Source organism: Sturnira hondurensis, unplaced genomic scaffold (assembly GCF_014824575.4).
Source record: "Sturnira hondurensis isolate 20B ecotype Veracruz unplaced genomic scaffold, ASM1482457v3 Scaffold0022215, whole genome shotgun sequence".
NCBI classification, from domain to species: domain Eukaryota; kingdom Metazoa; phylum Chordata; class Mammalia; order Chiroptera; family Phyllostomidae; genus Sturnira; species Sturnira hondurensis.
In genome coordinates, this window is record NW_028094846.1 from 4,333,366 (window position 1) to 4,344,174 (window position 10,809).

General features: G+C 44.2%; 1 pseudogene; it reads right to left on the reverse strand.

Moving 5' to 3' along the window:
* Nucleotides 1-9,457: 9,457 nt before the first annotated feature.
* On the reverse strand, nt 9,458-10,170 carry LOC118979244 (doublecortin domain-containing protein 1-like; annotated as a pseudogene).
* Between the last annotated feature and the right edge of the window lie 639 nt (nt 10,171-10,809).

The window sequence follows — 10,809 nt, forward strand, 5'->3', positions numbered from 1 at the left end:
CAGTAGAGGCCTTTGGAAAAAAACTTCAGATGACATATATACTTGGTTCTTGATTAACAACTGATTATATTGCTAATTCTTAAATATTATTTGCAAGCCATTATATCAATACTAATGCAACCGAATGCAAGTCTGATTGCCCGCTGCTTGGAGAGCCAATAGTTGAAAGGCAGGCGCTGATGTAAAGGAAAGTGGTTTTATCCAGGTGCCAGCCACCTGGAAGACAGCCAACTCTCATCTCAGAGCCCATCTCGGCATCTCAGGTGCCCTGGCTAGTTTACGTAGGAGGACCATGGGAAGAGGGGAACTAAGGAATTTTTGGTGATGTGCAGTTTCTCAGCTTCAGGGGACCATTCCTCGTGGCATGGGAAATGTAGCCCAGCCCCAACTCGGAAAGGCCAGTGGGGAGCAAGGTCCAGCACACAGGACCCATGCCCACAGATAGGTCCTCCCAAGGGGAATCAGGCCTGCACTGTACCTAGACTGCTGTGAGACTTGCTTTTGCTAAAACTCTCTTACCCTGGATTGAGGCAGAAAATGTTTACTGCTCTGGCTGGTGTAGTTCAGCGGATTGAGTGCAGGTCTGTGAACCAAAGCATCCCCGATTTGATTCCCAGTCAGGGCACAACTTCCTAAAATCTATGTTAAACCTTCCAAGTATGGAGTGTAACCAGTTCAACCACTTTTCCCCTTGATCTGTAACATCCTTCTCTCTGAAGTAATTAGCAACATTCTTTCCTTTGTTATCTGTAAAATGTAATCACCTACAGCAAAACTGTGCATAGTAAATGAGGACCATCTTCGATGTAATGTACCCAGAAAGGCAATAAAAGCCTGTCCAGGCAGGGGGTCGGGGCCCTCTCTCCCTCTCAGAGAGTGGCCATGCTGTCCCTTTTTCTCCACAAGACTTCTGTTGTCCGAGTGTATTTGTCCGTCGCAGCCACAACACACGGACCCTGCGGGCTGGGGTCCACATCACTCAGCTCTGCTCCTGGGTGTTTCAGTGTCACCTCCTACTTGTGTCATCACGCAGTTTCGTTGCTCCCTCTGCGGTTTCACTGCTGATATCTGGGAACAGGACATGCAGGCAGTGTTTCTGCTGGTCCTGATGTAAGTCGCTGCCGCCTGCCCCATTTCTGGTGGTCAGAGCCACTCCTTGGTCAAACAGGCTGTCTACAAAATGCTTCTGCTCTGGCTGGTGTAGTTCAGCGGATTGAGTGCAGGTCTGTGAACCAAAGCATCGCCGGTTTGATTCCCAGTCAGGGCACATGCCTGGGTTGCAGGCCATATCCCCAGCATGGGGTGAGCTAGAGGCAACCACACACTGACGTTTCACTCCCTCTCCTTTCCCCTCCCTTCCCCATCTCTCTAAAATAAATCAATAAAATCTTTAAAAAATACTTCTAAGGAAACTTTTCATACATGAATCTTCTATGAGTTGGTTAGTACTGTGCCATGGTAAGTCAGAGTAGTATAGTGTTTATCCTGTTACAATTATAATAAGATTTATCAAGCCTTTATAACAGCAGTTATAGTAGCAATTCAGCCTACTTCTAATTCCTGTAAATAAAGTTTAACTGGAGTATAGCCATATCTGTTCACTTATTGTCTGTGTCTACGTTCAAGCTGCAATGGCAGAGTTGAGTAATAACAACAGAAAAAGTATGGCCCTCAAAGCCTGAAATGTTTACTATCTGGCCCTTTGCGGAAAAAAAAAGTTTGCCAATCCCTGCTGCGTGATATGCCGACCATTGTCCTAACTGTCTGTCATGGCCTCATTCATAATTGCCCCATTACTACAGTTACCAGTCTACTTCTGGTGGAAGAGACTGAAAAGCAGTTGTCAGATTAACGCTGAATCTGGGGGGGAAACAGCTCCATGAGGAAAAGCTTATTATTAAATGTATATACTTAAAACTTTTAGAAAGGAGATGATCTCTTGAAATCTTTCTAAATATTCTGGTTCATTGGGTTAAAAAACATGGAGTTCATTTCTAGAGTCTGAGATTGACTTCAAAGAAAAATAAGAGTTCATTTCTAGAGTCTGAGATTGACTAAGGACCATCCAAGTCATTCTTCTGCCTCCATACATCCCGGAGCATGAAACTCTCCCAAGCCAACCATGTGGGATAGTCTGTTCCCCACAATGATCCACATGGCACCTGCATCGGAACACCTCGGGAGCTCAGAGCAGGGCAGATTCCTGACCCTACCTGTACCAGTAATTCAGACCTGCTGAACTGGAGTCTGATGGAATCTCCAGCCTTGATGAGCTCCCTAGAACATCCTTGGGCATTAAGTATAGGAGCATTCATTTGAGGCCTCTACAGAAAGCTGCTTTCAAAGACTGGCCCCTGACCTTTCCCACATGTCAGGGCCACATTTCCCCCTAGGTGCAGCCCTGGTGCCTCTTGCTATAGTTTACAATGTCAGCTAGTTAACAGCCTCCTCCCAAACGCCTCCCTGTGACAACAGTCCCCTCACTAACTTTCCATTTCAATTCTCCTTCTCCATATGGTAGCTCCTTGATTTTCCCACCGCAAGCCAAATATATCACATTTGTTCATTACAGAAAAATAAAGATATTTTTAAAATAAAATCCATAGAACATGATATGTAACAAAATTGCAAATAATAAAGATTTACCACACTTAACCCAGAAAGAATCCAGCATTCACATTACAATGAGGGTGGCAAAGGGATTCTTCCTGATAACTGGTCTTTCCTCCTGGAAGCTACAGTTACTGACCTGCAAGCCCACCCTCACCCCACGTCCCAGTGCTGTGCAGAACTTCTGGTTGTTCCCTGGGAGGCGGGATGTTTACATAAAACGTAACTCATTTTGCTGTCCAGTCTGCCTTATGAACAAATCCTGAATTCAGGAGGCTTTAAAAAAAAGTTCCTGCCCTGGCTGGTGTGGCTCAGTGGATTGAGTGCGGGCCTGCGAACCAACGGATTGCGGTTCGATTCCCAGTCAGGGCACATGCCTGGGTTGCAGGCCGGTTCCCAGCAGGGGATGCATGAGAGGCAACCATACATTGATATTTCTCTCCTTCTCTCCTTCTCTTCCCCTCTAAAGATAGATAAAATCTTTTTTAAAAAAAGGCTCCTGATATTACATTCCACTTAGTCCAAGTCAGATGCCAAGATCAGATAAAACATACAAGGGTTTTTTTTGTTTTGTTTTGTTTTCAGAAAAATGCCTGTATGAGGAAAAATAGACACAACACAGGTGAAAGCCGAAGGGTCATCAGACAGCAATGCGTGTCTGACCCTGAGTGAAGAAGAGAGGGAAGAAGCACTGGATAGAAATGCCCTAGATGAGGCTGTGCAGTTTGAGGAAGGTGTAGCTGAGCTCTGGGCAGTCCCTCGTGTCCTCAGAGAAGTCCTGACTCTCCCATGAATGATCTGCTTCAATCTCCGCCATACCCATCACTGCTGGAAGCCGCTCACAGGAAGAGGGGCCACAGCAACATCCTTAAGCGCAGCAGCTCGAGCTCTGGTCAAGTATACATCCTGCCGTCAGAGACCCATGAAGAGACCCAATCCCACAGGTTTATAGCATCATCTTTGTACTTTTCCATACACTGAATTACAGTTTTCAAATTAATTTACCTAGTGAGTCATCTGTTATGGCTGTTGTTGACAGCCAACTCTAAGACCCTTCTCCCTGCAAAATAGAAATTAAGCCAGGGAGTCACAGTGGCATCTGCAGTGCTCATCAGTTTCACTCTTTAAAGGGAACAGAATAAAAGTCTCAAGTACATGCCACTGGTCAGTGTTCCTCTTAGCATTTCACTGTTGCCATTCACCAAAAGTACAAACAATAGCTAATCTAAGATTCCAATGTCCACAGGACATTCCTTAGCACTCAAATGGAGTGCACCAGGTGTGCTGGGAACTCTCAGAACACCACTGGCTCACACTGGATTGTTTTGATTTCTCCTAGCTCGAGTCCTAACTGTGGCCAGGCCCTTGGCCCCAAGAATTACAAGTACCTCCGGTGCCTTTTGATTAAGGAGGCGATGCCAGGATTTCTTTCTGTTGTTATTGTGGTTCAGGACACAATCACTTCACCAGCAGCTCCCCCAGCAGTGATTTTGGAGGAGCAAGGAAGCTGCACTCCCCACCCCAAAATACAGAGAGAGCGGTAAATGTTTGAGTATGTGGAAGGAACAATAAGGTCAGATACTACCAAGTCCTCTGTGGTCAGTGGTAAGTACACTGCTGGGTGAATTATTAAGTGGTTAACCAAAAGAAAACACTTGGATTCCTAAAGCAAGAGGAAAGAGTAATTTTTCTGAAGTGCTTCTGTTAATGGCTTCTAATATGGGGTCAGCCAATTGCCTGGCATTTGGCACAAATTGGGAGAGAGAGGCAAATGCCCCACTTTAGAATCTGACTCATTTGTGTTGGTATGTTGTCCTTTTCCTGTTGCCAAAAGTCCTCTCTTCTATACATTATGCATCAGGGCGAAATTTTTTAATTTTCATATTACCACCAGATTTTTTGCTCATCCCACTTTCCCCTGAATTCACAAAATTAAAGATTCCAAGGGTTTTGAAAATCTGCAGATCTCCAGTTTAATGCCACCTGATTTATAGATGAAGAAACTAAGCCTCGGCCTTTTGTTATTTCTTCATTTCCTCTCCAGCCTAGGGAACCTCTATAGCCTTGTGCCTTGTATGGCGCATTCAGGGCCTGGCAGGGGTTTTCTCATCTGGAGGCTGTGGTTAGGAATAGACTTAAGGAGGTAGGGGGCACCTGCCAGAGGTCAGAAACCCAGAGCATGGCCCTGCTCTGATCCAAGTTCTTCCCAGTTTGCAGTGGTCTGTTTCCAGGGGCGAAGTGGGCACACTCACTCACACCTAGCTGCCACCCAGCTAAATGTACTGTCTCTGATTACTCTTGAAATGCACGGCCCACTTAAGGATATCATACCATTGTGAGTCTGTGTCTGAATGCATGTGCTAAAATGGTGTGTGTGTGTGTGTGTGAGAAAAAGAGAGAAGGTACTATAAATAAGAGGCTGGGTACAAGCCTGACAGCACCAATGAACATGGACCCCTAGGAAATATATGGGTGAGTTGCACTGAAAACAGTAAAAGGCACTGGTTCACTGATACAGTCTTGGACTCAGATGTAGGCTCCTGAGATCCTCTGTACCAGGTATATGATAATTTGCATTTTCCTGACACCGACAGATAAGATCTCTGGTCAAATTAAAAACAAACATGCAGAAGGTAAGTCTTTAATCCAGAGGTTCACAAACTTTGGTGTGTGAGGTTCAAGGGGGCCCTTTGCTGTGTTATTATTTCACAATGTCCCCAGGTTATTGTTTCTCCTATTAAATAGTCAGGTCCAAATACCTTAAATACTTCTGTTCTTAAACCTTGTAGTCATTGTAAAACACCATACATAAATTAAAATAAAAATAAGTTTTTAATTCTTGAATCATCACAATTACTGGATAATGAGGTTCATGTGCCTGCTGGGCCCTGCACAAGTTCACGACCCTTGGCATCAGACCACACACACATCGTCCCTGTTTCCCGTTCCACCTCCAGCAACTTTCCAGCAGTGCTTGCTCTTTAATGTTGCAGCTTAACGGAAACCTGGTTTTGCGAAGATGTGACATCATCGAATGGAACTCAGCCCTGTCTAATATTTTGCTCAGTGTTCAGCAGACATAGTATCACTGGGCTTTCCTCAAAATTTTAAAATAACTGAGAGCAACTCCGCACACATTTTTGGGAGTGCCTCATGTTCTGGACCCCTCTAACATTCTAACAGACCAAAGTGGGGGCTCACTCTGACTTCTGCACATATTTCCATTTTACTTCTTTGGACCAGAGGAGGCATATAAAACGCCCCAGAAAAGAGTGGTTGATTTCTTGTTTCATGCCACTGTGATCTGAGAAAATGCTTGATAGGATTTCAATTTCCTTGAATTTGTTCAGATTTCTTTTGTGCCCTACTGTGTGGTCCATCTTTGAGGATGATCCATGTGCACGTGAGAAGAATGTGTGTTCTGCTGCTTTGGGGTGAAATGTTCTCTAACTATCAATAAAATCCATTCCATCTGGAGCATTGTTTAAGGTTGCTATTTCCTTATTGATTTTTTCTGTCTGGAAGATCTATCCATTGATGACAGTGGGGTATTAAAACACCCTACAATGATCACATTGCTGCAAAGGTCTTCCTTAAAGTCCACAAGACTTTCTTTAAGTATGTAGGTGCTCCTATGTTAGGTGCATATATGTTTACAAGGGTTATATTCTCTTGTTGGGTTGATCCCTTAAGATCTTCTTTGTCTCTTACTTTGGCCTTGTTTTGAAGTACATTTTCAAAAAACGTAAGTATAGCTTACCCCAGATCTTGTTTTGTTTTCATTTCCATGGACTATTTTTCTCCACCTCTTCACTTTCTGCCTGTGTAAATCTCTTGTTCTGAGGTGGGTCTCTTGTTGACAGCATATATATGGGTCATGTTTTCTTATCCATTCAGCTACCCTATGTCTTTTGACTGGAACATTTAATCCACTTACATTTCAGACTATTATTGATAGGTACTTATTCATTGCCATTTGACTCCTTTATACCTATGTTCCTCTCTCTATTTCTTCTTAAAGGAGTCCCTTTAATGTCTCTTGCAATGCTGGTTTGGTGTTAACGAAACCATTAGCTTTTTTTTTTTTTTACCTGAAAAGCTCTTTATTTCACCTTCAATTTTAAATGATAGCATTGCTGGATAGATTAGTCTTTGTCGCAGATCCTTGCTTTTTGTTACTTTTGATACCAATCCCTCCTGGCATGAAGTGTTTCTGTTGAGAAATCAGCTGACAGTCTTATTAGAGCCCCCTTGTAGGTCACAGACTGTTTCGCTCTTGCTGCCTTTAATATTGTCTTTAAACTTTGTCATTTTAATTATGACATATCTTGGTGTGCATCTCTTTGGGTTCATCTTGACTAGGACTCTCTGTGCTTCCTGAACTTGTGTGACTTTTTCCTTCACCAGGTTAGGAAAGTTTTCTGTCATTATTTCTTCAAACAGGTTTTCTATGCCTTACTCACTTTCTTCTCCTTCTGGTATCCCTATGATGTGGATATTGTTATATTTCATGTTTTCCCACAGTTCCCTTAAACCTTCCTTGTTCTCTTTTTTCTTTTTATAGCTTTGATTGGGTGGGGGTTTTTTCAACATTGTCTTTAAAATCACTGATTCAATCCTCTGTTTTATCTACCCTATTTTTAGTTCCTTCTCATGTATTCTTAATTTCCAACTGGCTTTTACTCATAGTTATGTCTTTTTTATGCTGTTGTAATTACCACTAAGTTCCTTGTACTTCTCACTCAGTTCCTTCAGCATCCTTATAACCATTACTTTGAACTCTAGGTCTGATAAATTGCTTGCCTCAATTTAATTGAGCTCTTTTTTTTTCTGGGAATTCCTTCTTTTCTTTTGTTTGGGAGTTGTCTCCCCATTTTAGCTCTTCTTGTTTGTTTCTGTGTACTAAATACATCTGCCTTGACCACCTGTCTTCATGGGGCAACCTTATTTGGTAGGAGTTCTATGGGACTCAGTAGATCAATCTCCTTAATCTCCTGAGCTGGATGCTCTAGGAATGTCCCTTGTGTGGGTTATATGGGTTCTCCTGTTTTATTATTTGGGTTTTGTTGCTGGCCCATTCATTGGTGGGATCTCCCCTCCAGCTTAACCCCCACAACATCTAGTACACCATTGTACGGGTGTGGACAGAACCAAAAGAAAAGAAAATGTCCCCCAAAACAACAGCAAAATCAATAACAAAAGAACAAAGAATAATTAAAGTGGAAGGAGAAATAGAGTTATAAAAAAGATACCAAAGGACCAAAGAAAGGAAAATGATTAGGAGAGGAGAAAAGGAAGAGAAACAATAAGAGTAAGGAATAGAAAGAGGAAATCATCAAAAAAGAACAAGGAAAGGGAAAGGATAAAAAATAAGAAAAGGAAAGAAGGAAAATGGGGTAAGAAAAGGGAAAAGTAAAATAAGAGCTATGAAAGAAAAAATTGAAGAAAAAATTTAAAAGCTATGCAAATGAAAAATAACAAAACTAGTGAAAAAACAAAGTGGAATTTGTCTTAGCAGAGTTTAGTGCTTGCCTGCTGGGTTCTCCCTTTGGACATGGCTGATGTAAGCCCATGTCAGCTGCTGTCCACGTCTGGCCCTTGGCAGCCTGTTTGAAGCTACAAGTGAACCACAGTTTGTGGCTATCTCCTCCGGGATTGGCCACACCTGGGATGAACCTCACCGTGCTGCTAGGCTGGCTTTTATCAACACAGGACCCAGGGACGGGTCAGCAAATGACTGAAGGCACCACAGGATCTGCCTCCACCTGCTTCTGCCTGCTAGCCCATCTGTTTCTGAGACAGCTTCTGGCAAAATCAGGAGGATGAGACCCATGGATCTCCTGTGTAAGTGCCATGCAGACTTCAAGGAAGACAGTGTGTATGTTTCCCCCAATACCACACATCTGAATGTGTCCCAGATTATTTCCCTGAACTGGGTGGAGCCCCTAGTAGGAAGGCGGGTGCAGCCTCCAGAGCCCAGAGTTTGGAACTGCCAGAAACCAGGAGGGTGTCTCTTGGCTCTCCTGTGAGGGGAAGCACCAAGTCTGGCTCCTGGGAAAGTGTACAGAAGGGCACACCCTACAGCCAGTCTCTGACACCCTCTGAGTCCATGTTGCTGTCTCCTCAGCACAGGTTAAGATGCAGGGTAGGGGGCAGCAGGAAAGAAAGAGGCAGGATGGGGCAAGCAGGATCCCAGAGGGTGGGGTGAGCGATTTCCCACAGGGTGTGGTAACTGTTTTTCCCCAGAAGAGCCTGCCCTTCTCAGGAAAAACAGCTGCTGCAGCTTGGAGGTAGGTCCCCGCATGGGGATCCCAGCAGCTGGTCCCCGAATCTCCCCCCAAAGCCTTCCACTGCAGACTCCCCTAAGGCAACTCCTGCCCACCACACCCTCCCATCACCAGAGCAGAAGGTGGTAGCTGTGAAGGAGAAACCTGTGCTCTGGCACCTTAGGGAAAAAATAGAGGCTTTGTCTCCAGTGGCCTCTGTCCCCTCCCCCCCACCAAGGCCTTTCATTGCCAGGGGCCATGTGAGCGCTCTAGGCTTGGGAGCCGAGTATGGGGTCCAGGCTTCACTCCTCTTAGGGCGTAGCTCCCACAGTCATGCTGTGATCATGGCCTGCAACGGTGGGAGCAGTGTCGGCCCCTCTCACACCCCCACCCTTCCTACTCGTCTCAAGGTGGTTTCTGCCCCTCCTTGGTTCTGAGTCTCCCTTTCAGGTAGTCTTTGGTCGCGTATTTCAGGTGGCTGTTGGCACCTTTATTTTTATTGCCAGTTTGGTTCTGAGAGGTGGTGGGAGAAAGATCCTCCTACTCTGCCACCTTCTTGCCCTTTCCTCTGTTTTTTTTTCTTATTTACCTTTACATCTTTTTAATGGATCTAAAAAGGGCTCTCCCACAGAAACAGAAACATTGGCTTCATGGGGAACATCTTCACATTCAAGGGCTTCAGTGCTGTCTGCTAGGAACACTCACCACGAGGCCTCAAAGTCCATGTTTCCAGGAACTCCTCCAGCCACAAGGAGCTGGTTGGCACAGCAACTTTGGCAAAGACCATTCTGGATCCATTTATGTAAGCTGTTCCTCTGGTCACTCTGGGCTGAAGTTCACGTCTTGGAGAGATTCTATGCCACTTCTGGGCTGCCTGAAATGTAAAGAAGAGAGCTTTGCAACTCCCAATCACTGACAAGCATTGTTTGCACTGGCTGATTTGCAGCGATCTGGGTCTGATACTCATCATGGCCATGACTGGATGCGGTTGGACACGGGGAGCAATCCTGAAGTCCTGACCCTTCTGATGTTGCCGCTGAAAGTAAAAGCCTGTTGGGGCCAAACTGAGGCTGCAAATAATCTTCAGCAGTTTTCATAACTTCTTTTGCCTCAGATGATATAAACCCCCTTCATAAAAATCATTCAAAATGTGTATGTAAATTGAGTGAATGGTATCCCCTTTGCAAGTGCCTTTAAAGGTGCTTTGCTGTGATACCTTCATGGTTTTAGTCAAGGGCAATGAAGAAGACTGAGGAAGTACTGCCCTGTGATCTTCTCTTTCTGTTCTTGCCATTCTCAGCTCTTTGACTCTCTTGCTCAGTCATTGCCTGACTCGAACTCAGTGAGTGTTCACTGATGGTTACCATGCTGCTAGTAAACTCCCTGGAAGCAGTGCCTGGTTACCATAGCGACTGTACCAGCAATGTCAATTTTTGTGTAAGCATGTGAACAGCACTCCAGCAGTCAGTGGCACTAGTGTACTTTTCAGTAAGAAATTTTATGTGGATTATGTATATTGTAGAAAGGAAATAAAATTTCCTTTAAATTTTGGAAATAAAATTTCCTACTGCATTATCAGTCACTCTGTCTAAAAGTACAGCTGTCACTGACTAAAAATAATTTTAGTGGGAAAAATTAAAGGACAAAAATATTTTCTATAAAGCACTTACTAATTTTTTGAATGACTTTAGATTCATAGAATTACCCGTACTTGAACAAGAGGGTAGAGGCACTGCTTTTATCCCACCCAAAGGCAGTAGTTACCTTGTGCACTCATGTATTCTCACATTTGCTTTCGCAAATATGGAAACAACTCAAACGAGGCCTGCGTGCCCCACCAAGCAGATCTGAAGAAAAAAAAGAAAAGAAGGAGGAGAGGGCAGGGAGAGGGAGGGAGAGGGCGGGAGAGGGAGAGGTAGGGCTCTGCTCATTG